General features: G+C 40.3%; 1 protein-coding gene and 1 pseudogene across 1 annotated transcript in view; both read right to left on the reverse strand.

Moving 5' to 3' along the window:
• The window catches only part of LOC113200620 (uncharacterized), an 89014-nt gene that overhangs the window by 30986 nt on the left and 31218 nt on the right, over positions 1 to 26810 (reverse strand).
• On the reverse strand, positions 14539 to 15494 carry LOC144249787 (transmembrane emp24 domain-containing protein 2 pseudogene; annotated as a pseudogene).

Here is a 26810-nt window from a genome sequence, read left to right on the forward strand (position 1 = left end):
CCCATTCAGATACCACATTGTTACAATAAAACATCATCTTTTAGACACACATTCAGCCAAGATCATTCCCAAGAAACAATTTATAATATCAACACACTATTGCACATGTCTTAAAGGGTCAGAAACAAAGACAGAGGACAGACAGAGAGGAGCTCCAGACTATGGCTGACAGACAGAAACCTTTAAAACAGAGCAGATAAGAGAAAAATCTCCTACACCAGTGGCACCATAGATGTCCCCACAAGGGGACCAGATGTTTTCACAGAGGGGCAACCTGAAATGTAAAATCAAGGGTCTCAATGGTGACTTTACTGCATTTAGTGTCCCCTTTTTCTTTTTCTCTTTTTTTAAGAAGACAGAGGTGGCATAATCCTTACAGTACAGGGAAGGAAGGAAGGAATTCCCTGAAGCAACAGGGCTACGGCAGCTGCTGGGAGTCCCTCAGTCCCTCCTTTTACTTACAGGATTAGCTCCTCTGGTTTGGTTCCACCCCAGGCACATTCCATCTCCTAACATTTCAGTAGTCAGTTCCCAAAAAGTTCTGGGGCGGGGGTGGTATCAAAATTTGTAACTGAAAGTTTGGTTCCTGACTTTGAAGCCAATTAATGCCAATTTAATAATGAGGACAGGGTTTTGAGAAAAAGAAAAAGGGAGGTTTCTTGCTTTGCTAACAAAGGAGAAACACAGGGGACTCTCTTGATCTGGAGGGACAAGGGTCTTTAAAGGAGTCTCACTTGTTAACCTGGGAGATACTCAGTTCTTAGGTCCCCAGCAGGCATTGCCCTCTGCAGTGGGTGTGCTCCAGCAGCCAGCTAGGGGCTTCTCTCATCCTGCTTAACAAAGGGGGGTAAAGTTCATCACAGTTCCTTAAAACACAGTCCAAAGTGGTGTCAGGCTTAGTTGCTTTATTACCCATTTTCACGTCCAATATCTTTAAGTTTTTACCACAGAAATCATACAACAAAACGCACAAAACCAAACAAACAAAAAACATATAGAACACAGAACAAAACACAAGAAAACAGAAACCCGGCGCCAAAACAGAAAAACAGAGGAGCAAAAGCTCCGGGGTAGGAGTGCGTGCGTGCCCGTCGGCACCTCTCTACCCTTCCAGAGGAATTCCCTACAGAACAGAACAGAAGACAGAACGATTTCTCGTTACTGTCCGGACAGGAGTATATGTGATCCTCACCAGGCCACCTCTCTGTCATCAGAAGAGATCTCCCTTAACCGGATACCAGATGTTATAAAGGCGCCACTTACCTATGGAGGCCTCCTCCACCAGATGCTTGCTAATTGTTTTAGTGCGGCAGTTCACTGCAGTGCTCCAGGGATTGAAGGTTCACTCTGAGGCCCCCCTAGAGTTGCGCACCCCCTAGAGTGGCTCTCCAGCCCAGAGCCCTGGAGAGAAGGCCGGCTTCAGAATTTCCAGCAGTCTGGTCTTGTGATCTGGTCGGGCAGGGTCATCTCGCTGGGGAACTCCAAAATGTTAGACCACGACGCAAGAAAAGACCACTGACTCCAATTAAAATCAAATTAAAGCAAGCTTATAATTTCGACTGGCCGGGCTGCCTCTCCCTCTCAAAACGGCGGGAACAAGACAGCAACTCCAGCTTTCCTGCAGCCCAGCTTTATACCCCAGAAAGTTACACAAAGTGGGGTTACAGTTAACAGAACTCTAACAAGCATCACACTAATGGTAGTTTACATTTTTTGCTGGCCCCAACATCAGAATTTATGAGGACCATTAGAGCCTCAGAGAGGGTCATTGTCTGGCCAGGGAAGGCCAATATTTATGAGGTGTTACTAATTTTCAGAGTGGGCTGCTATCTGGTCAGAGAGCCAGGCATGGGTGAGTTCAAGCCACAGGCAGGCATTCCAAGCAGGTTCAGAATTTGCAGTAATTTATAGTAAAGCTGAAATTATCTTTTCATGGCTTTGTGGCAAGATGGCTCCCATTTTTAAGAAAAGATCAGGTTGGGTCTATCAGTAGGGAATTATCTTGAATATGAGCTATGGTGGAAATATAAAAGAATAAAAACAATGGATAACACACGCATATAGATATACAAATTTGAATAAAATAAATACTGACAGAAGCTGGAAGTATGTAGGGATTACAGATAAAGAAAGATAAAAAAGACAAGGATATTTTAACAGAAAAAATAAATCCATAACCATGAGGCATTAAGTAACATGAGAGAGTCCACAGGTATCCCCAAAGAATGGATCCTTGAGACTCCATTCCCCTTCTGGAAAGCCAATGATTTTTTATATTTATTTCGTAACCTGAAACTTTGCTGAACTTGTTAGCTCAGCAGTGTTCTGATGGAGCCGTTTTTTTTGTTGTTGTTTGTTTGTTTGTTTGGTAATGGTGCTAGGGATTGAACCCGGGGCCTTCTGTGTGCGAGGCAAGCATTCTATCCAACTAAGCTATATCCCTAGCCCATGCTGGAGCCTTTTGAACCTTCTAAGTATGCAATCATATCATGAACAGTGATAATTTGACTTCTTCCATTTCTATTTTATCCCCTCTATTTCCTCCTCTTGACTAACTGCTCTGGCTAGAATTTCTAATGCTATATTAAATAGGAATGGTGAGAATGGATGTCCTTGACTTGTTCGAGATTAAAAAAAAAATGCTTTCTGTTTTTCCTGTTCAGCATATTGACAGCCTTGGGTTTTTCATCTATAGCCTTCATGATATTGAGGTAAGATCCTCTACTCCTATTTTCTCTAGTTTTTTAAACATAAATGGGTGCTGGACTTGGTCAAATGCTTTTTCTGCATCTATTGAGATGACTGTGGGCCCTTTGTCCTTATTTCTTTTTATGTGGTGAATTACATTCATTGACTTGCATGGGCTAAACCATCTTTGCATCCCTGGATTGCTTCCATTTTGGTCATGAGGTACAATCTTCTTAATATTGAATAGGATTGAGCAAAACATTTCTGGTGATAAGTAGATGATAGAAGAAAATAGGGAAGAAATTTAAAAAATGTTTAAGAATCAAACAAAAGTGGTGATAAAACAAACCAGAGCCTACAGGACAATATGAAGGCTTTTCTAAGAGGAAAGTTTATAGTGTTGAGTACCTACATCTCACATAAAGAACCTAGTGATGCATGTCATGGCCCTTATGAAACAAAAGCAAACCAGCTCCAAATCCAGTTGAATCTGACTTTTCAATATTTTATTAATAATTTTGCATCTAATTTAATCAGGTATGTTGGTCTGTCCTTTTCTTTCCTTGATGTGTCCTTATCTGGTTTTAGAACCAGGATGATACCAGTTTCCTGAATTAATTTGATGTATTCCACCCCTTTCTATTTCCTGGATGTTATGATTTAGGTGTGGTGTCCCCCAAAAGTTCATGTGTGATATAAAGCAAGATGGCTCAGAGAAGAAATTTTTGTGTTATGAGAGCCTTAACCCAATCAGTGAATTAATACACTGATAGATGTTAACTGAGTGGCAACTAAATTGGAAGGGTGTGGCTGGAGGAGGTGGGAATTGGGGCATGCCTTTGGCTTATATATTTGCATCTTGCAAGTGGAGACCTCTCTCTCTCTCTCTCTCTCTCTCTCTCTCTCTCTCTCTCTCTCTCTCTCTCTCTCCCTCTCCTTTCTGACCACCATGTAAGCTGCTTCCCTCTGCCACATTCCTCTGCCATGATGTCCTGCTTCACCTTGAGCCCCAAGGAATGGAGTCAGCTGTCCATAGGCTTAGACCTCTAAAACTGTGAGCTCCTGAGGAAACCTTTCCTCCTCTATATTTACGCTAGTCAGGTCTTTTTATTCACAGCAAAAAAGCTGACTAAAATACTGGAATAATTTGAGGCATGTCAGCATGATTTCTTCTTTGAAGGTTTGCTGGAATTCAGTTAACAAGCTCTCTGGTCCTTGGCTTTTCTTGTTGGAACACTTTTTATCACTGCTTTCTACCCATTGCTCCTTATTATTTTGTTAAGATTTCCTATAAACCCTTGATTCAATTTCAGCAGGTTATATGAGCTAGAGATATATCCATTTCTACTAAGTGTTCCAATTTATTAGACTATGTTTCCAAAACAGTCCCTAATGATCACCTGGATTTTTATCATGTCTGTGGTAACTTTTTATTTTTCATAATAATTTTTATTATTTTTTTCTTTCTTTGTTTTGATTTGTTTGGCAAAGAATTTACCTATTTTTTTTTATCTTTTCAAAGAACCATATATCTACTTTCTACTGTCCCAGAGGTGCTGGAATGCTTTAATGATGAAGCACAGAAGATACCACACACCCCAAGGGGTTTCTAGGAAGCAGGTTTTTTTAACCTGCAGCAGAGCAGAGGGGCTACTGCCTAACATCTCTGAATGCCAGGTCTGAAGAGTATTTGAGATTTATACCCAGTGGGTGGTTAAATGGGGGGGGTGCTAACATAATCATATACATAATTCCTTGAAAGGATAAATAAATAAATATATATGTATATATATGTGTGTGTGTGTACATATGTGTAGTGTGTGTGTGTGTGTGTGTGTGTATAGTGTTGGTACCAGGAATTGAGCCAAGGTGCGCTACACTGCTGAGCCATGTCCCCAGCACATTTTATGTTTTATTTTGAGACAGGGTCTTGCTAAGTTGGTTATGGCCTCTCTAAGTTGCTGAGGCTGGCTTTGAACTTGTGATCCTCCTGCTCACTCTCCTGAGAAGAGCCGACTCTTAATTCCATTGATGCTTTGTATTGTTTTATTATCTATTTAATAGACTTTGGTCCTGATTTTAATTATTTCCTTTTACTGGTTTTGGAATTGGTTTGTTATTCTTTTACAAAGACCTTGAGATGTATTGTTCCATAGTCTATTTGGGATCTTTTTGATTTTCAAAGCTATAAACTTCCATTGTAGAATTGCCTTCTAGTGTCCCAGAGGTGCTGGAGTGCTTTAATAGGACAGAAGATACCAGACGCCCAAGGAATTTTTAGAAAGCATGTTTCTTTAACTTGCAGCAGACCAGAGGTGCTAATGCCTAAGAATCTTATATGATATAATTTGTCACAGTTTTTCCCACATAGTTTATTGAGGCATAATTGATAAATAATAAATTTCACACCTTTAGGTTGTGCCCTAAGGGCACCCTCAGTGCAACCAGGATAATAAATGTATCCATTCCCAACAGTAGTTTTCTTCTACCCCTTTAGTACCTTCTTGTTTGCAAGAAACTGCTGCTTTTCTCCCTATAAATAAAGTTTGAATACATTACATAACCATTCTATATGTTCTTGTCCATCTTCTAGAATTTTTGGAATTGTATATTTTGTGTGTCTCAGTTCTTTTCTTTTTAGTTCTGAGTATTTCTTTGTATTTATTAAAGTTGTTTACCCATTCACTTGATCTCATTGGATGTACATGCAAAATTCAGCTCTCATCAGCACAGTAGCTACCAACATTTCCCCATGGTCTTTGTGTAGAACTGTACTTGCACCTCTCTTCCTGTTGCCCAGGAATGGAATGTGTGGACCACGATGTGGAGGTGCACTTAAAGTACCTGCCAAGCTGTTTGCGAAAGTGGAACCCCTTTACATTCCTGACACAATGTAGACAGTTCCTGCTGCTCCACATTTGCTCCAGTACTGTGTATTTCTAATATCACACAATATAAAATAAAATTTGCCATTATAACTCTCAAGTGCATAATTCTATGACATTAGGTACATTTACAATGTTGGGCAGCCATTTCTTTTTTTTTTTTTCAGTTGTCAATGTACCTTTATTTTCTTTATTGATATGTGGTGCTGAGAATTGAACCCAGTGCCTCACACATTCTAGGTAAGTGCTCTGCTACCGAGCCACACCCCAGTCCTGTGCAGCCACTTCTACCTCTCATTTCCAGAACTTCCTAATCATGCCCATATTTACACTATTGTTGTGCTATTGTTAGAATTGTTTTAAAAATAAGAAACAATAATTTTATGATTACCCTGTGGTTGCTCTTTCCAGTGGTCTTCATTGTCTCATATAGAACCAGTTTCCTCTTGACACCATTGCTCTTCATGAGTAAGACAGTCATTGCACACAGTGCAGCCCTGCAGACGGTCAGTCCTTGCCCACAATGCCAATCCAATAATCAGGAGATGATTTTGAAAGAAAGGAAAACGTTTTATTACCCTGCAGGCAAAGGAGAAACACAGGAATCCTGTCCCAGAGACTGTGATTCTGTTCATTGGAGGAAACAGGACTTTTAAAGAGGTGATTCAAAGGCTATATTCCAGGTGTGCATTATCAGGGGTCAAAATTCACTCACAGATCTGGGAGCTGGCCATTTCCTAGGCCTTTTCGGGCTGCTCCTGAAGTCTGACTTCCCTGATTCCTGTGGTGTGTGTGAGCTCAAGGACAGATAACTGCCTAGGATGGGAAGAAGGCTGACCTTGCTTTCCCCAAGGTTACAGAAGAGAAGAAAAAGGGAAACAAATCATGTCAGACTTATGATGAGTCACAAGGACAGAGCAGAGGGGTTGTGTTCACAGCATGGAGTAGGCCTGTTACAATCCAGAATCCTGTTTAGTATAAATGCACACCAAAAACTCATAGGTGTCAATTATAATATTAACAGTTTATGAAGTGTAATATTTTACCCATTCAAAATTGTACTTACTTACATTTGTGTATATAAGAGTACAATTACAAACCTAAGACAAGTGATTATTCACTCATGCCATAGTGTTTGTGAGTGTGGAATGAATGAAAGAATGGGGTGGAACAGCCAAGGAATTCCCCCAGACTCTGTGGACTGTGGAAAGCAGCACAGCTTCTGACCACTAGGTGGCTCTGGGCCCCGATGCAGTTTTCCCAGCACAGTCTGAACTTGTAATGTTTTTGCAGTTGTGTTCTTTATATGCCCCCTGTGTGGTTGGGTGTGTTGGTATGTCATTTCACATCTGTCCATTCCCTACCCCATTTTGAAAAACTGGAGTTCTACTGTTAGACTAAGACGCAAAGAAAAGACTACTGACTCCAATTAAAATCAAATTAAAGCAAGCTTATTATTTCGACCAGCCAGGCTGCCTCTCCCACCCAAAACCTCGGGAACAAGATAGCAGCAACAGCTTTCCTGCAGCTCAGCTTTATAGCCCAGAAAGTTACACAAAGGGGGGATACAAAACTCTGACGAGCACAACACTAATGCTAGTTTACATTTTTGCTGGCCCCATCATCAGAATTTATGAAGGTCATTAGAGCCTCAGAGAGGATTGTTATCTAGCCAGGGAAAGCCAAGATTTATGAGGTGTCACCAAAGTTTCAGAGAGGGCTGCTATCTGGTCAGGGACACCCAGGCATGGGTGAGTTCAAGGTATGGGCAGGCATTTCAAGCTAGTTCAGAATTTGCAGTAATTTACAATAAAGCCGAAATTAGCTTTTATATCTTTGTGGTGAGATGGCTCCCAATTTAAAGAGTGAATCAGGCTGGGTCTATCACTACTCCAGTTTGAAAAGGCTCTTCCATGAGATGATATTGGTTATGTATGGAGTATTAAAAAAGAATGCTTTCTTGGGAAATGAAGGCAATAGCAATGTTATGTTCATTTTGTAATTTTTCTATCTGGGAGGATTCTAAAGCATGATTGGAAACCACTCCACTGAACAGTGGAAGTCTTTCTGCTGACAGAGCCTGGACTTCCTCCCTCAGTTCCTTGCCTGCTTGCCATAGCCTGCCACACATGGCTTCTCCTGCCTTCTCAGTCCCCCAATATCAATAGACCCCCAATACTTGTCTTATGTCCCCATGTGATTGTTGTCTCCCGTGACTTCAGCAAGACTTTCTGGGAGAGGGAAGCATTTTATTTTGGGTTATGTGTGTGTGTGTGGGGGGGGGGGTTGGTGTTTTTTTTTTTTTTTTTTTTTGCAATAAACTGGCTGCCTCAGCGTATGAAAGGAGTAAGAGCAAGAGTGATTAGATTGCAGAGAAGAGTGAGACAGGTGCTGAATGTGGAGCCCAGGGGACTGCACACCTGCAGGAACCCCTTCCCTTGGTGTGCTTGTGAATTGTGTCCCTGCAGGGAGGCTGAATTCAGGACCTGCTGCATTTATTGGCATCATGATCTTAGCCTCAATTTATCATCTATAAAATGGATGTAAGTCCCTCCAGCCACCTCTGGAAGCTGATGTTAGATGCAAGACACCTAAGATCAGTGGACTTTTTTTTTCCCCTTTTACCTCTAGAGCTGTAATTTCCAATAGGGGTGATTTTGCCTCTTGCGGAAACATTTCAGAATATCTGGAGAAATTTTGGGGTGTCAAAACAGCTGGGGGAAATTTGCTCTCAGCCTTAAGTGGATAGAGGCCTCAGAGCTGCTAACCATCTTGTAGTGTACAGTACACCCCCCATGGCAGGAATGGCCTATCCCAAGTTTCACAGTGCTGAGGTGGAGAAGTCTTGTTCTGGAATCCACAAGGCAGTGCACACTGGACCCTATAAAGATCTACATCTGGTATGGTGTATTTACATTAAATCACTTAGTGTGAATATGTTTTTAGTATTAAAGACATATCTTTATGAGTTTGTATGTCTAGAAAAAGTGAAAGAATGTATGGAGAAATACTTTGATAAAAGACAATTTTTGTTTTCTTTGTAACTTTCTGCCTTTGTGTCTTTTAAATGGTGATCCAACTTTATTTTACAATTAGAGAAACAAAAGCAAATGGTCAAACCATTTGCCTTGATGTGAGGAGTTGGGTTGGATTGGAACCAATCGTGATCTGCCTCTCCTAGGTTGCCTGGTCCTTTCCAACACCAAGTACAAGTCACTGTAGCAGAGCATCAGCTTGGATGGGTCCAACACCTTGACCCTGGCAGCATGCTGGGCTATCGGTCTCAAGGTCAATTGACTGTGGATTCCATATGGTCATTCCTGGAGGAAGACAGAGGTCTCTTTATGAGAATAATTTGAACCCAATGTTTCAGGGTGTGGAGGAGAGCCACCCAGTGCTCTTCCTGGCCTATCTTGCAGTTCCCTTCACAGCCACATTGCAGGCACAGTCCACTTGGCCTTCACTAGCAGGGGAGACGTCCCTTAAGTCTCCTCCTGCCTGTTCCTTTAACACATCCTTTAAAACCCATATGTGATGCCACTTTTCCCCTGAGCTAGAAGTGAGCCCTGGAAATGGGCCCTACTTGAGAGTGTATCCCTGCTATCTGTGCATGTATCTTCCTTGTGGACAACACCAGTTGTCAGCACACAGTGTGGGAATGCTCAGGATAGGTGGAAGTGTGGCAGCCAGAACCACTACTACTTATTCCAGAATGCCACCATTAGTGGGAGGAAAACCAGAGGTCGTGGGCTAATGAACAGTGCAGCATGAGCTGGGTGTGGTGGTGCACAGGTGTAATCCCAGTGGCTCTGGAAGCAGGAGAATTGCGTGTTCAAAGCCAGCATCTTCAACCTAGTCAGGCCCTAATGAAAGCAGTGAGACCCTGTCTTTAAAATTAAAAAAAAAAAAGGTGGGGACTGGGTGGTAAAGCACCCCTAGGTTCAATCTCTGGATTCAAAAAAGAAAAAAAAAAATAAAGTGTGGCATGTGAGCAAGAGAATGGTGGCCAGTGACCACCTCTGCAAGGACTTGTTCTGCACTGAAGTCTGGGTGGGTAGCATCCACTGGTATTTACAGGGACCACGTGAGAGGTTCAAGGGCCAAGGTGAAGAGCAGAGAGGAAGGTAGTCTTACCCATACCCAGTACCCTCTACCAGAAGGGCCTGGTCCTACCCTTTATGAACTATGAGCTTTAAATCCAGCCCAAGGGCCAGAGAAATGGTGATTTTAACATATTTCCCCACTGGGCTCTCTGGGTGCAGCTGCAGTAGTAGAAGGAACAATCTGCAGAGCCAGTTTGCCCTTACCTGGCCTGGCTACCCTTGAACCATGACAATCTCTGTGCCAAGCCTCTTTCTTCAGTATAAATTGCCAGGATTTTCCATATTTATGAAAAAATGCACCAAAAACACACTGCTACACAAAATATGGTTCCAAAGCCACTGTCCCTCACCAACTTCCAGCTGCACCCACTATGCCTGTCCTCTCTGGTGACATCTCATTCACACTGACCTTACCTTTGTTCCTGAGCACACCAGGTGTGTTTTGAGGCAAGACAGCTTGTCATCCCTTGACACAGCACCCCTGCCTGACAGACACCTGGGAACACCACTCACAGCAGTGTTGTTAGGATTCCCACCTCAGCCTCAGGTAAACTTAAGAGTCTTCCTTCCCATCCTGGGTGACATTCTTATTGCACATCACAGGCATCTAACGGGGCAGGACAGACCATATAAGCACAAGAAAGTCCTGAGTTCTCACTGACCTTAAACATTCATATTTAATTTTTTGTACAGAAAATGTTTTCAACTAATTTCAGTTGGCTACATTCCATTGGCCAAACCCACCTTTAGAAGCAGAGAATGGGAGCTTGCCCTGCCCAAGGTGAGGGGTGGTGGTGCTGCCATTCCCGTGCACTGGAGTGGCTGTGTTGTAGTTAAGAACTGGGACCATCAACGCCATCTGCCCTGAGGAAGTGCTTTTCTATCTAGCTTGATTGTTCTCTCTTTAATTTGTTCTCCTCTTATAAACTTTTATGAAATGTTAACTTAGACATATTCTTTAATAAAAATGTTGTTGGCTACTCCCTCCAATCTCCATGTCTATCACTCTGCAATGTATTTGAATCCAAACACTGACCACAATATTATATTATCTTGTCTATAGTTTGTCTCACTGTGCAAAGTATGAGCTCCCTAAAGATTTTCCTCTTTGTAGTGTACTGCAAGATGGTGAATGGATGAGTGAATGAATAAATGTCTCTAGGTCTGGGGCAGATTTGACAGATAAGGATATAAATTCCATGTCTTTCAACTTGGGAAGTCCATTTTGAAAATGCGAAAGTGCCCATTCCAAACATCCATGAAGAATCTGCAGTCAGGTTCAAGGTGAGTTTCTAGCCACAGTGCTGTGTACTGTGCAGGCGACAGCTGTGACACGTATGCTCTGGCTTTCTCTTCCATTTTTGCTTGGCCAGTGAGTATGGATGGCTATGCTGGGAAATTGGCAACTCGGAGACTAGAAAGTTGCCTTACTCTTGGAGGACAGTGCTGTGATTAGGACTGGGAACATGCTTCATCTTTGAGACTTGCTTTTTTGTTTTGAGTAAGGGATGAAGTTCTCCCTCCCAATAGTTGTAAGAAAATTGCCAGTGTCGTCCTTCTTGACTGGTGCCAGGTGTTTGGGTCCAGAAGTGCAGGGGAAAAGATGAGAACTAGGAAATTTAACATAGGCAAGGTCTTAGTGGAGATAGTCCTGTATCCTCCAGAATATCCAGCTGCTCCTGCAAGAGCCTCCATCCCCTAAACTCAAGCTGCTCTGTAGGAGGAGAGGAGACCACAGAGGCTGACATAAGAGAAAAAGCACCTGTGGGTAACTGAAGGTCTTAAATGCAAGATGAGGGAAAGATATTACTGTGACTGAGGACTTATCACCCTGTCAAGTTTCCTAAGGGGAAACGCAACAAAAACAAATTCTAATAAGTTAACTATGCCGAGGTAGGATAAGTGGAGAAGAGGTACAAAGATGTTTAGCATTTGAGTGTCAAATTATTATTCTTGGTTTTCCAGTAAAATGTACAGAATGCATACATAAATAATTTTTTCATTATTTAAGATTATTTTGAGACAGGGTCTTTTTTAAGATGCAGAGGATCTCACAATTATGCTAAGACTGCATTCAAACTTGTGATTGTCCTGCCTCAGCCTCTTAAGTACCTAGGGTACAGGCCTGTGCCACCACAAATGGCTTATCACCCAGCTTTCATCAGGAAGGGATGTTATAGGTGAAAGTGGTGGCAAAAGTTCAAGGTCAGCTTCAGCAATTTAACAAGATGCTACCTTAAAAGTAAAAAATAAAATTGACTAGGGATACATCTCAGTGTCAAGCAGCCATAGGTTCAAATTCCATTAACAAAAGAAAAGAATATGTTGCCATTTAAAATAACATGAATGATGCTGGAGGACCTCATGGTAAGTGAAATGATCCAGACACGAAATGTATTGCATACTCTATGTGTGGAATCTGGAAGAAAAATGTTAAATCCATAGAGAACTGTGGATACCAGAAGACCATCATTAATAATAATGCTTTGAATAGTACAAATTCTAAAGAAAGTAGAATTTTAGATATTCTTACTACAGAATGAAGTCGTTATGTGAGATGATAGATTTTATTAACATATATCCACTGTACATATTATTGAGATTTGGTGTGGTTTTATTTATTTATTTTTCATAATTGTAGATGGACAGAATGGTTTTTGTTTATTATTATGTAGATGGACAGAATGTTTTTTGTTTGTTTATTTTCATCTGGTGTTAAGGATCAAACCCAGTACCTTACACATGCTAGGCAACTGTTCTACCCATGAACTACAGCCCCAGCCCTCACTGTGATATTTTCATAATACATGCACATGACATGAGCTGATAATGTCCCACCAACCTTCTTCCACATTTTTTTTGGGGGGGGGGCTACTCAGGAACACTCAACCACTGAGCCACATTCCCAGCCTTTTTTTTTATTATTTTATTTTATTTAGAGACAGGGTCTCACTGAATTGCTTAGTGCCTCACTATTTCTGAGCCTGGCTTTGAACTCAAGATCTTCCTGCCTAAGCTTCCCAGATTACAGATGTGCACCACCACACCCAGCTCCTTCTTCCACTCTTGATGCCCCAGAGCCCTGTCCCAGCCAGTCATTTCTCTACTTTCACATTAATTTTATTTTAGCTGCCATATGTAATAGACAGCCATATGTAATAGAAACTGGAAATGAATGAAACTGTGTGATTTTATTTGCCACATGGGCATGAGATCAGCCCAAAGTAAAAATGCTACAAACACATACTTCTCTTTCTGTACTGTCTTTTGTCACTTAGTATCACATCCTCCAGTTCCATCTATTTTTACAAAAACTACAGGATCTCATTTTTGTATATGGCTGAAAAATAATACACCATTGTGAGTATCTAACATACTTTCTGATCATATTTTAAATTGCTTACCTATGGAAGTAATTTTTCTTTGTATATATTACTAAACATACTGTTACACAACCTAAATTTATACAACAAAAGAAAGAAACAAAGAATAAAGTGAATTAGAAAACTATGCTCTTTGTTCTGATTTTATCCAACTGAAAAGTAATCTAAAGCACGAAAAATCATGTACCTATTTTACTTTAAAATTGATGATAAATAAAACAATAATATGCTAATTCTCTTTTTACCTGTCACTAAACAATATTTAGTATATTATGTTACACAGAAATACTGGTCTTCTACAAAGAAATAAAACAGTAATGTGATAGTATATGTGTGATTCATAATCTTTCTGAAAACTTATACTTTCAGTGTTCCTAAATGTAGCCCCAAACCCTCAACTTCTCTTCCTCCACCAAAGAAATCTTTATTTTTTTTTTTACTGTTTTTAAAAAGAATTGTTTATTTACTGAACCTGGGGCATATATTAGATACACAACCAATTTTAAATTTACATTTTTTAATTCAATTTTGAAGTGTTTTCACACACACAAAAAGAAATTGGTATGCAACAGTTGTCCTAAGGTGAAACAGTCACCTTATCGATAAACTGTTGCAAGTATTTTCACCCAAGGCTGAAAAATTGTGTCCTGAACATGAAAACCTGTAACAAATTTAAATTAATTATATAAAACTTGTTACTTGTAGTTTTCCCCTTGCAAAGATTAAAAAAAAAATGTACAAGTAACTAATATACATCGGTCACAACATAATCCTGGATCATTTCCACACCAAAACCCGATGCTCCCTTTAATTTTAAACCCATCATTAGAGATCAAGAGAAAGTCTTTTTATTTTATATAAAACGAAATTCACATGTACCAAAAAAGAAAGACCCAGGAGAAACAAAAACAAAAACCCTAGTGCTGACACTGATACTCAGTGCCTTAAAGTGGCCCAAAGGCCACTCTCAAAAATAAAATAGTGGCTGTATATCACTGCAATGAAACCCAAGAGGCTTTAACCCTTTGGCATCAGAAACCCAGATTTTTTCCAATTACGTGAATGAACACTTCCCACGTGCCAAGCGTGAAAAAGGGGCTGTGCCAGTGCAGAAAAGAAAAGCTAGCATTTGCTCAAATACCCAGAGAATCGACTTTTCAGAGACTTCTTATGAGGTTAGGCGGAAACAAACAAACAAAAAAAAGATTATTAGCTGCTTGTGTCATCAATATTTGTGGAGGTGATTGAGTCCTAAGGTCATATGTAAAAATTTGGGGCAAGTCTTATGTGTAAAACAAAACAAAAAGACCAAATATAAACACACCCAGCCTGATAGTACACTCCTCAGTCAGATAGCACTGCCATTAGGCTGGGCAGAAAATGTCAAGATTCAGACTGTTGCTTCACTCCATGAGTCAACAAAATGAAACTTTAACAACTTGAACCACAGGATGAGGGATTCCAAAGAATGCTGCCATTTTAGCAAAGTACCATCAGGCTTTGTGTTGCTTTCCTGCATTTACTACAAAAGGGAAATAAGACATAATAAAGACTATACTCCTATATTTCATTTACAGTGTTTGAGTTCTGGAAGGACCTGTATGATAGAGGCAACATTCAAATAAGAAATTTTATGCCAATCAAATGTCAAATTTTCACTACAACTTTCCTAAGAAGGTTTTTCCCCCAAAATCTATTAATCACAAAGAAACATAAGCTGTGAATGTACAGTTCAGAAAATAAAAATGTAGAAACTAATGACATTATTATGACTAAGATGTTTGGTAAACAAGTGAATTGTGAGTTTGGGATCATCAGGAAAAGGCCTTTTAAACAACCCTCCGGACTTCAAAAAATCTCTTCAGGTAGTAGATCTGTCCCAATGTCATGGCAACTAGAACAAGAGCTTCAAAGAAGGACCAAAGGACCACTCTGCTGTTTGTGTTGTCATTGATGGCTCTGTGTATCCTCTCGCGGACTGCCATGTACTCCTGTTCCTGCTTTACAGCTGTCATTGCCACTGCCAGTTCATTAATCATTTCTTCTAGCCTGTTCTGGTGAGCTTCTGTTTCCATGTCTTGTCCTTTTGGAGCCTCCCCATTGTCAATGGTGAACATCACTATCTTGGGAGTCATGGTAGACATCCTATTACTAAAACAAAACTTGTATGTTCCATCCATGTGAGCAGCAAATGTGAACTTCCCACTGGACTCTCGGTCTCCTTTATAAATTCCTTTATTGTCAGGTCCTGTAATCTCCACGTCGATGTCCAGGAAGCCGCCCTCCGCCACCTCGAAGATGAGGCTCATCTTAGTGCCCGAGGTGACCCGCTCGAAGAAGCACTCCTCAGTGTGCTTGTCGATGCTGACGAAGTAGCCCGAGGCCGTGGCCAGAAGAGCCGCCAGGAGCACCAGGAGCTCAGCGACGGTCACCATGGTGGGGCTGGGGCCGAAGCCAGGACCCGGACAGCGGCCTCCAAAGCCGCCGCCGCCGCCGCCACCGCTGCCTTAGCTCTGTCCCTTCCAGCTGCGCCACCCGCCACCAATGAAATCTTTAGTTGTATGTCTGTTTCAGAGAGACAGTGACAGAAGTGGTCCTGAACCTTAACATGTCTTTGCTGGTTTCTGCCGCAAGCTAGGCAAGGAGTTCTGCCCATGGTGCTCCTCAGATTACCACTGACACTGACATTTCTCACCCATAAAATGGAGACAGTAATACACATTTGCAAGTCCAGACCTCATCCTGGGCCAACCCGTACTAATATGAAAGTGAAGAATGCAATACACTTTATAAGAATCTGACTCAGGGAAGAACAAACCTAAATGGCTAAGAATCAACTCAAAGATGACTCAAGCTGATCATCTGGGAAATTGGAAATGATTGAAACTGTGTGATTTTATTTGCCACATGGGCATGAGATCAGCACAAAGTAAAAATGCTACAAACATATATTGACAGACAAAAGAGATGATATTCAGGAAATCCTGGCTTCAGAGAAGCAGTAACAATCAGATTTCTGGTGGCAAGTCACTTCTGCAACTCCAATGTGACCATCACCTACCTGTAGCTATTACAATGTTACAGGTGCCTATTCTTTCACTCAGTATTGCCTTTACTGAGGGTCACTCTTCAGCAGGAAACTAGTTTTTTGTTATCACCTGAGTTGTGTCCCCTCCCCAAATCTCACATTGATGTTTAGAACCAATGCTTCAGACTGTGTCTTTTATTTTATATATGGTTCTTAAAGACATAATCAATGTTAACCAGTTAATTTGTGTGAGGACTAATCCAATAAAATCCACTTGTCCACTTATAAGAAGTGATAATTAGGACACAGAGAAGCATAGGAAAATGTCTTGCCAACACAGAGACAGAAGATGGAATCTACTTGTCAAAGAGTGGGCCTCAAAAGAAATCCTACCAGCATGCACCTTGATACGTAGCCTGTGGATTTAGGAAAAACAAATTTCTGTCCTTAATCCCACCATTGATGCCATTGTCTTATGACAGCACTGTGAAAAGGACACAGCCCCCTAGGACACACATACACTGTCCCCACAGCATGGCCGAATGAGGGTGCAACTGAATCACATCACATTCTACCAGCTTTGAAAGGCTGAACTGCTGCAAGAAGTAGTATTTCTTACTGCAATATTATGAAGGGTACTTCTCCTTTCCTGGTGGGGCCATAGTGATTTGTGATATGTCATACTTCCAAAACATATGTAGCAGAGTTTAACCTGCTTGTGTAACTCACTCCTTTTCATGTAAATACTATCCTGATAAGGCTGTTAGTTTTTAAGTTTAAAACTTAAAAAAGTTTTTTTTTTTTTAAATATTCTTTAATAGGATATTTAATAAAAAGTTAAACTTAAAAAAGTTTTAACAGGACTAGAAGTTAAGTAGAATTGATTGCTATGTGGGATTCCTGGAACCAGAAGCTAACACAAAAAACTAGCAACAGTAAAAAACACACCCATTACCACAAGGGCCATCTAACCTCAGACCAGATGTATTATTGTTGGTTGAATGGTAACATGGAGACAGAGTTACCAAATACCTCCTCAATGATCTGCATGAAACTCTATAAAGAGATTGGCTGACATTCAGTACAACATAAAACCCTGACCACCCTGACTGGCCCCACAGGGGACACTCCTTGAAAAAAGTTTACATCCAGATCATGTATATATAATTATATGTATAGACCCCCATCCAGGAGTGACACCAGATTACAGAATAAGATCCCCGGATAAATATTACTATCCAATGCTTAAATATTCATGCTGGCCCACAATGATCAGTGGTGTTAATATGAGAGACCACAGAGTTCCAACATTGGTAACATCCTCCTGCTATTTCAGATCCTCTGCTGTTCCACTCTACACACACACACACACAGAACGGGGAGGGTAAAGGACTTCTCCAATGTGGTCACAGATGTGGGCTGATCTGGATTGGTCTTCTCTGGGCCACCTCCTCTTACATGTGGGTACCTCCTGATCAACGGCCGCAGGGTCTGCTGTTGGGCTTCATCAACACCAAAAAATATTCCCACTCTGGTCATTTTTGTGGCTACACCCTTGGAAGTTTTGGACACATCAAGAAAACATCTTGGGGACCAGGACTGCAGTTCAGTGGCATGGTACCTGCCTGGCATGTGTGAGGCACTGGGTTTGATCCTCAGTACCACAGAAAAATAAAATAAAACAAAAAAGAATTATTATGTCCAACAGCAACTAAAAATTTTTAAAAAAAGAAAATATCTTTTTGTCTCTTGAGCATCTCTCTTCAGGTGATTTGAATAAGGGACTGTCTCTAGAATGTGTTGTTGTTTACCATATTTCTAAGTTCTGTTGAGTCCTAATGCAAAAAAATTGAGGCCTCTTCTTCAAAGTTTAATTAATTGGGCCTCTTAGTCTAGTTAGACCTCTGCCCAGAGCCCTTTGGGGTACTGACTTTTTATCTCCTTATCTATAGAAAAGTATGCAAACACAGAGGGCCTTTCAACCCCTTTGGAAGTCATCAATCATCAATGCAGCCAAGAACATTGATTTAGGGAGACACATTTGGCTTCAGAATTTCTATTTTTTTACTATTATGTCACCTTAGAGAAGTCATTATGCTTTTCAGCCTTTCCCAAATCACACAATAGGGATCACATTGGCACCTACTTCCTGGGGAGATTATAAAGTGTGAGATGGAACCCATGCATTTCACATTTTGGTGTCAAACAGAAAATTCCAAAAGTTGGAGAGGTCAGAATAGCAATGGGTGATTAACCAAGGAATAACCTAGCAGGCTCAGCTCCGGCTGTGACTTTGGGCAAGCCACTTCTCCTCTGGGACTAACTTTTCATTCAACATCAGCAAAATGCTTGTTAAAATCCAATGAACCTATATAAGATCAGCCTTGAACAATGAACCTTGCAGTGTTATCCCATAATACTTAGAATTAGATGGGTGTGTGGCATAGATGACACAATGGATAACAACACTAGGCAGTTAGTGACTCAATTCTTAACAATAGTGTGCAATCAAATTGAAGGGAGGCTGCAGGCTAGGTAGCTTAAGATAGCATCAATTTATTTTTAACATTCCTGGAGCATGAAAGGAGTCCAGCAATAGCTCTCTTTCTAGAGACTCACATTATTCTGAAGGACTTCTAGGGAACTCAATTTTTGTTTTTTCCATAAAATCAGAGGGCAGTGTGTTCTCAATGAAGAAATAAGGCCAACATTTCTGAGCATGAAGTCATCCAGTTAAAGCACCCCAATTTATATGGGAAGAAACTTATGCTCTATCTGCTCTTGGCCTTTTTTTTTTTTTTAAAGAGAGAGTGAGAGAGAGAATTTTAATATTTATTTTTTAGTTATCGGCGGACACAACATCTTTGTTTGCATGTGGTGCTGGGGATCGAACCCGGGCCACACGCATGCCAGGCGAGCGTGCTACCGCTTGAGCCACATCCCCAGCCCCATGCTCTTGGCCTTTTTTGCACAAGAGTAAATGGACTCATCTTAGTTTTATTTGAGTAGAATATCAAATCCTACCATCTTCCCTAGAATTCTGGAAACTTTTCAGATATTCCTGTACATTTGCTTGTCCCTGGGCAAATGAAACACATACAACATGTCACTGCCCCATGGCTGACTTAACTCCAAACTATGAATTTTTTGACATTTAACAAAAAGACCCCAACACGATACAAATATGCAATGGCTTAAAACCACTGATGAGAGTTGTAAGGATGTCAAGCAAGGGGAATCTTACACTCTGATATGCACATGAATGGTCACAACCCTTTTCAAAAATTCTTTGATGGCATATCTTAGAGATGGAAATAGAATGTGGTTGTTGTTCAATGATTCAACTCTTAGGAATGTACCAAATGGAAATGCCTACCTGTATTCACCAGGTGAAACTTTGTTTACAGCAACATATGTGCAAACAAGAAGCAATGCAAATATGTATCAGTAATGAAAGAATAAATAAAATGAACTCAATATTTTTAAGAGGGAGTCTGCACAGAATTGAAAATAAAATACCACCACATTCACAGAATGTAGATAACTTGTGATTGTCATTGTTGATTTCACTGAACTATATGTTTCAAGATTGAGGTCGGGATATCCTACATCCAAGATCAGCCAGTCACCTCCATAGAGTATATGCATAAGATTCTTATTCTATGTTGTCCCCATTTAGCTTTTATAAAATTTTATTATTTGTGTAATTTTCTGGAAGAATAGTGATTGATCACATAATAATCTCAGATTGTTTTTTAAAGGCGTCTTCTGGCTAGATAGTCATACAGGCACCAGTTTAATTTTCTTTAAAGAACCTATAAACAATTTAAATATTACATATCATTGAACACCTTGGTAACACAACTAAGATTTCAAAATTGTATCCAGCTTTGAGAACAAACACATTCTTTTGGATTTATGTGAATAAATGCATATCCCTGAAGTAATACTTATATTTTTTCAAATCTTAGATGATTAAGGAGGGAAACAAGGTAAATATTCCTACTTTCGTTCACAATAGCATGTTACTCTAGTAGAACAATTTTCATTTGTATAAAATACTCAAGGCAAGCCAACTTTATAATGAGAAGTGGTTTATTTTGCTAACAGTTTTGAAGATTCTACAGCAATGGCAGCTAGATCACCTCAACTCTGCTCAGGGCTCTCTTAGCTGCTTCCAATTCCATGGTGGATGGCCACAGAAAGAAACACAGGGAATCAGAAGTCCCACTTCTGTTCAGGAAGCCAGGGATACTGTGTGAGAGATGGTTCAGGATTTTATACTGGGCTGGGGTTCTGGCTCAGTGGTAGAGCACTTGCCTAGCAAGTGTGAGGTACTGGGTTCAATTCTCAGCAACACATTAATAAATAAATAAAGGTATTGTTTCCACCTATAACTAATAAATTTTTTTTTTAAAAAAGTTATACCAACTTTCTCATGTACACTTGTCAAAAAGAGTAAGGATAAACAACTGCAGAAAGGAAAAACAGCTGTGGATAAAAGCAAATGTCCAGAGTAGAGAGAAAACTGCAAACTCACAGGCTCTGGACAAAAGCAAGAGCTAACTTCTAACCAAAAAGGCCAAAGGCCCTGGCTCCCCAGGCTGCACTGCAGCTGCACCACCCGCAGCAGGGCTCATGCCCATGTGGAGATAAATAGGAGCCACATGTCTGGACTCAGAGCCAGGTCCAACCTCCCAGGTCCTGTCACTCAGGCAATGGTAGCTGAGGAGAGGAAGGGCCTACAGTACAAGCCCCCCTAGCTTGTTTGCCCTGAATATCTGACATTTTGCCTAAAAACACATGGTTCTGAATGGAGTCCTGCCTTGTACCCACAGAGCTCAGCAGGTACAATGGCCTCCTAGAGTCCTCATGTATGCAGGCACCTCTTTCATGGCCATGCTGGGTTCTGCAGAAGGAGGCCACTAAAAACCTCTGTATGACTAGGTGCGGTTGTGAACACTTGTAATGAGAGAAACATGGGAGGCTAAGGAAAGAAGATTGCATGTTTGAGGTCAGCCTCAGAAACTTAGTGAGGCTGTGAGTAACTTAACATGGCTCTAAACAATTTATGGAAACCCTGTATCAAAACAAAACATTAAATGGACTGGGAATGTGGCTGGGTCATTAAGGGAACATGGGTTCAATCCCTGGTACAAAAAAAAAAAAATATATCTATCTGGTCCTTGTGATCTTCATTGGACAGAACACCCTGGCCATGGAGGAAAGTCTTCAATGGTCAGTGGGGGCAAACTTTCATTAACCCTTCACCACTAGTTGATGTTGTCTTGAAGGTAATGACTGTGAAGAACAGAAACTAAAGCCAGTTCAGGTTGTGTTGGTAGCTGCCACAAACAGGTCACCCAGGAAGCATAAAGAAAAGCATGGAAGGGCCTCCCTCCATTAAAAATAGTCTAGAGTGAGAAGAGGCCCAGCAGGAGTCTCTGGGTACAACTGACAGTGGGAATGACCTGAAGTTGACAACATTGTGATAATCAAAACAGTGTCTAGTCAGGCTCATTCACATCCTGTGCTCCAACCCCTAGAATGCAACCAGGGAAATGAAGACTAAGGCAGAGATTTGTACATGCCAGGTTGTCCAATGCAGCTCCTGGATGAGATCTGCTGTGTAAATGAAGTATTCAGAAGACCTTCTCACCCAAAAAGCCATGACTCCACTTGCAAATGCCACCAGAACATGTCCTGATCCAGTCTCCACTGGCCACACAGGGGAAAAAACAGCTTGCTCTGCTGGAGGTCAGCTAAAAAGTGAATAAGGCTGCGTGGGTCAAAGGGACAATGAGGAGGACTATCAATGTCATCATTCAATGTCATCTATCAATGTTTAAGGAGGAGGTCACCTGCCCAGGAAAAAACAGTACTCCCTTAAGAGAAGTACTGGTAGCAATTCAGCCCCTTGTGGACAAGTTCTTAAAACATGGATGAATTGGTTTTGCAAAAAAATACCCTGCAATAAATACTCCAGCCCTGTTTGTTTAAAAAACAAAACAAAACAAAAAACAAAAAAAACCTCCCACTGGTTCATACTAATTTGTATAACAATAGCTATGAGCCTAAGAGCCATAACTAACATTGTTTAGGATATTCAGACACAGGACATAATTTGTATATCCTACTAATTAAAATGTCAGGTAACTATGGTTGGTTAAAGTGATACATTTAAAAGATGAATTCTTTTGCATCCCACTGAAAAGGAATTCCTAATTATGGTTTGCTTTTGAGTGACAAGACTTCAATACAAATGTAAACCATCTAGTATTGCCAGACTGTCTTATCTCAAGGATTTAAAATCTCTTCTATTTTGTTGAATGAGTGTCTAACAAAAGTGTTAGCTGTGTGGGTTCAGCTGAATAAAGAAATCCTTTTACAATATGTGGATGACCTGCTAAGAGCCAAACCCAACAAAAAACTGTGCCTTTAGAATACTACTGCTACACTAAAGCACCCCACATCATATGGATATGAGGCATCCACTAAAAAGACTCTGTTTTGTTTGTTAAAAAAAAAAAAAAGTCACCTATCTGGAATTCCATATTATTCGTGAACCTCATTTTGGATGTTAGATTGAAGGCTGGCTATATTAAGAATTCAGGGACCAAATACAGTTAGATATGCTACTGGCAATGTCATGGTTCTGCCATGTATGGGTCCCTAATATTAGACTAATAGCAAATGTCTCTATGAAGCCCAAAAGGATTAGAAATCAAATATTTGACTTCTACACCAGAAAGCTGAGCTGCCTGAGAGGTGAAAACACAGTCTCATGACAGCCCTGCCCTAGGTCTGCCTGATTTGCAAGAGTTGTCTATATGTGGACGAGAAAAAAAGGTACAGCCATTGAAAGGCTAGTTATTTAGACTTCTGGTTTATTGATACTCCAATAAACTATAACATCTTAAAGGTATTAGTGTATTAATATTAATGAATTAATTAAGTACAACCACTCTGGAAAGCACCATGAAGTCTCCTCAAAAGCCTAGGAATGGAGCCACCATGTGCCCCAGCTGCCCCACTCCTTAGTATTTACCCAAAAGAACTGAAATAAACATACTGTATAGATACAGCAATGTTGCTAGAGCAGAGCAGTTCACACAGCCAAGTTATGGGATCAGTCCAGAATCTGGGAAGAGATGAATGGATACAGAAAATGTGGTATATAAACACAATGGAGTTTTCCCATTAGGAATGCAAATGATGGCCATATGCAACTAAATAAAACTAAACTCCTCTCTCTCGCCATGCACAAAACTCAACTCAAAATGGATCAAGGACTTAGGAATACAACCAGAGACTCTATGACTAATAGAAGAAAAAGTAGGCCCTAATCTCTATCATGTGGGATTAGGCCAACTTCCTTAATAAGACTCCTGTGGTGCAAGAATTAAAACCAGAATCAATAAATGGGATGGAATCAAACTAAATAGTTTCTTGTCAGCAAAAGAAACAATCTGTGAGGTGAATAGATAGCCTACATTTTGGAAGCAAATCTTTACCCCTTACACATCACATAGAGCACTAGTCTCTAGGGTATATAAAGATCTCAAAAAGATAAACACCAAAAACAAATAACCCAATCAATAAATGGGCTAAGGACCTGAACAGACATTTCCCAGAAAAGGATATTCAATCAATCAACAAATATATGAAAAAATGTTCATAATCTCTAGCAATTAGAGAAATGCAAATCAAAACTATTCTAAGATACCATCTCACTCCAGCTATTATGAAGACAAACAACAATAAGTGTTGGGGAGGATGTGGAGTAAAGGTATACTCATACACTGCTGGTGGGACTGCAAATTGGTGCAGCCAATATGGAAAGCAGTATGGAGATTCGTTGGAAAACTTGGAATGAAACTACCATTTGACATAGCTATCCCTCTCCTGGGTCTGTACCCAAAGGACTTAAAAACAGCATGCTACAGGGACACAGCCACATCAATGTTTATAGCAGCACAATTCACAATAGCTAAACTGTGGAACCAACCTAAATGCCCTTCAGTAGAGGAGTGGATTAAAAACAATGTAATATATATACATAATGGAATTTTGCTCAGCAATAAAAGAGAATAAAATCATGGCATTTGCAAGTAAATGGATAGCACTGGAGAAGTTAATGCTAAGTGCAGTTAGCCAATCACAAAAAAACAAATGCCGAATGTTTTCTCTGATATAAGGAGGCTGACTCATAGTGGGGTAGGGAGGGGGGCCATGAGAGAAATAGATGAATTCTAGACAGGGCAGATGGGTGGGAGGGAAAAGAAGGGGACAGGGGAATAGCAAGGGTAGTAGAATGTGACAGACATCATTATCCAAAGTAAATGTAGGAAGACACAAATTGGTGTCAACACACTTTATATACAAACAGAGATATGAGAAAATGTGATATATATGTGTAATAAGAATTGTAATGCAAAAAAAAGTACATGTGTAAAGACATGAATTGGCGTGAACATACTCTGTATACAAAGATATGAACAATTGTGCTCTATTTGTATAAAAAGAATTGTAATGTATTCCGCTGTCGTGTATTTAAAAAAATAAAATCAATTTTTAAAAAAGACTAATTTATACCTAAGGACCAAGATATTATAAAATAAGAATGTCCACTGAAAGAATAATACTAAAGTACTGTATATTGCTTATCAAAGAGTAGAGAAATAAAGATCTATAAAATTTTTTTTTTAATAAATACATTAACAAAAGCTAATTTTAAAAAAAGGAACAAAATTTGGGGGCTGGTGCTGTAGCTCAGTGTAGAGCATTTGCCTTGCTAGCATGTGTGAGGCCCTGGGTTTGATTCTCAACACCACATATAAATAAATGAAGTAAAAGTCCATCAACAACTAAAAAAATATTTTTTAAAGAATGAAATCATGGCATTTGCAGGCAAAGCGATAAAACTGGAGAACATCATGCTAAGTGATATAAGTCAGACTCTGAAAGTCAAGAGTTCAGTGTTTTCTCTAATATGTGGTCACTAGACCAAAATAAGAGGGGAAAGTGGGGAGGATCCTCTGGAGAATAGAGGAGAAATCAGGTGAGTAGAGGGAGAGGACTCAGGGCAAGGGAAATGGGATGAGAAATGGGAAAAATGGTGAACTGAAAATGACCAAGCTACCCTGTGTATATATGTGAAAATAACACAGTTAAGTTTACCTTTAAATTAGTGCTACCTATGCAGCACTAATATGAACAATTATAAGTAAACAGAAATAAACCGAACAATAGAGGAAAGGGAAAGGGGGTAGAAAGTGGACGGAAGGAAAAGCATTAGTTTTGGGACTGAATTGGAGCAGATTATATCCCAAGCTTGTATTGCTTAACACACTGTATAAGTAGGTCAAAATGGACCCCAGTATTATGTATCAATGTAATGCACTAATAAAAAAAGGCACCACTACCCCCAAAATTAAAAATAACTTATATGAACAAATCTTCAAGCCAACAAAACACTAAATTTTGCTCCATATTTTCAAATGAGCAAATGCATCTTCTACTCTATAATTCTTAGTTATTAGGTGAAATGGCAGCACATAACCTGTTATGTGTGCTGTTGTTACAGACTGACTTTCTAGGTTTTTATTTCTTTAACAGTACAATTAAGAGTCTAAGTAATGATCTTTAAAATTCCTTAGAGCCTTGGGCTGAGGTTGGGGCTCAATGGCAGAGTGCTTGCCTCCCACATGTGAGAGTTCTATCCTCAGCACCACATAAACAAAATAAAGATATTGTGCCCATGTATCATATATATTCCTTAGAGCCTCAAAATTCACTCTATTCCAAGCTGAAAAAAAAATGCCTCTAGTCATATGAAAATTTAAGCATAATTACAACAACAGGGTGCATCTAAAAACATTTAGGCTTTAACTGCAAAGTTGGACTTCACCACTTTTGAAACTTACTTAATTCCTGGGGTCTCAGTTTTCTTATCTGTAAAACAAGAAGAGCAGTTGTACTATCTCATGGATGCCATGAAGCTGAAACAAAGAAACTCAGGTGCCTGAAACTTAGCTACAAACAATACAACTCAGCAATGCACCACCAGCATCTGGAATCCCTGCGTAGGAAACACTGTCTGGGTCACAACAATGACCTGGTTCAACCCTGGGTTCACAGTGTAGGAATGGAGTCCGTGGGAGAGCCCTTGATTTCCACCCTAGGTCAGGCTCTTTCTTCTGCACCACTATAGAAACCTTCATTAGTTAGACTGCTTCGCCTTAGGCTGGATAATTTGCAGAATCCCTCAGCAGAGCTAACCCGGAGCAGGAAGGAAACATGAAAGGGCGCCTATATCAGGTTATTTTATTTTATTTTTTAATATTTATTTTTTAGGTGTAGATGGACACAACACAATGCCTTTATTTTATTTTATATGTGGTGCTGAGGATCAAACCGGGTCCCGCCTGAACCCAGGTCCCCCTGTGCTAGGCGAGAGCTCTACCGCTGAGCCACAATCCCAGCCCCAGGATATTTTATTTTTAAGAGAGAGAAACATGAAATAGGTGCGTGGCTGCTATTAAAAGGGAAAGCCCCCGCAGGTCCTGTCTTTGTGTTACCGCCCTTTGCCGTTTACCGGTGAGAAGTCCTTGCTTCCCCAAATGCTGAAGTATAACACCAGAGAAGCAGCTGAGGCAAGTTTAGAGTGGAAAGTAGAAGCTTTATTAAGGACAGCAGAAAAGACTTCTTCCCGGAGAAAGAA

The sequence above is a fragment of the Urocitellus parryii genome, chromosome 12, assembly GCF_045843805.1.
Source record: "Urocitellus parryii isolate mUroPar1 chromosome 12, mUroPar1.hap1, whole genome shotgun sequence".
Taxonomy (NCBI): Eukaryota; Metazoa; Chordata; class Mammalia; order Rodentia; family Sciuridae; genus Urocitellus; species Urocitellus parryii.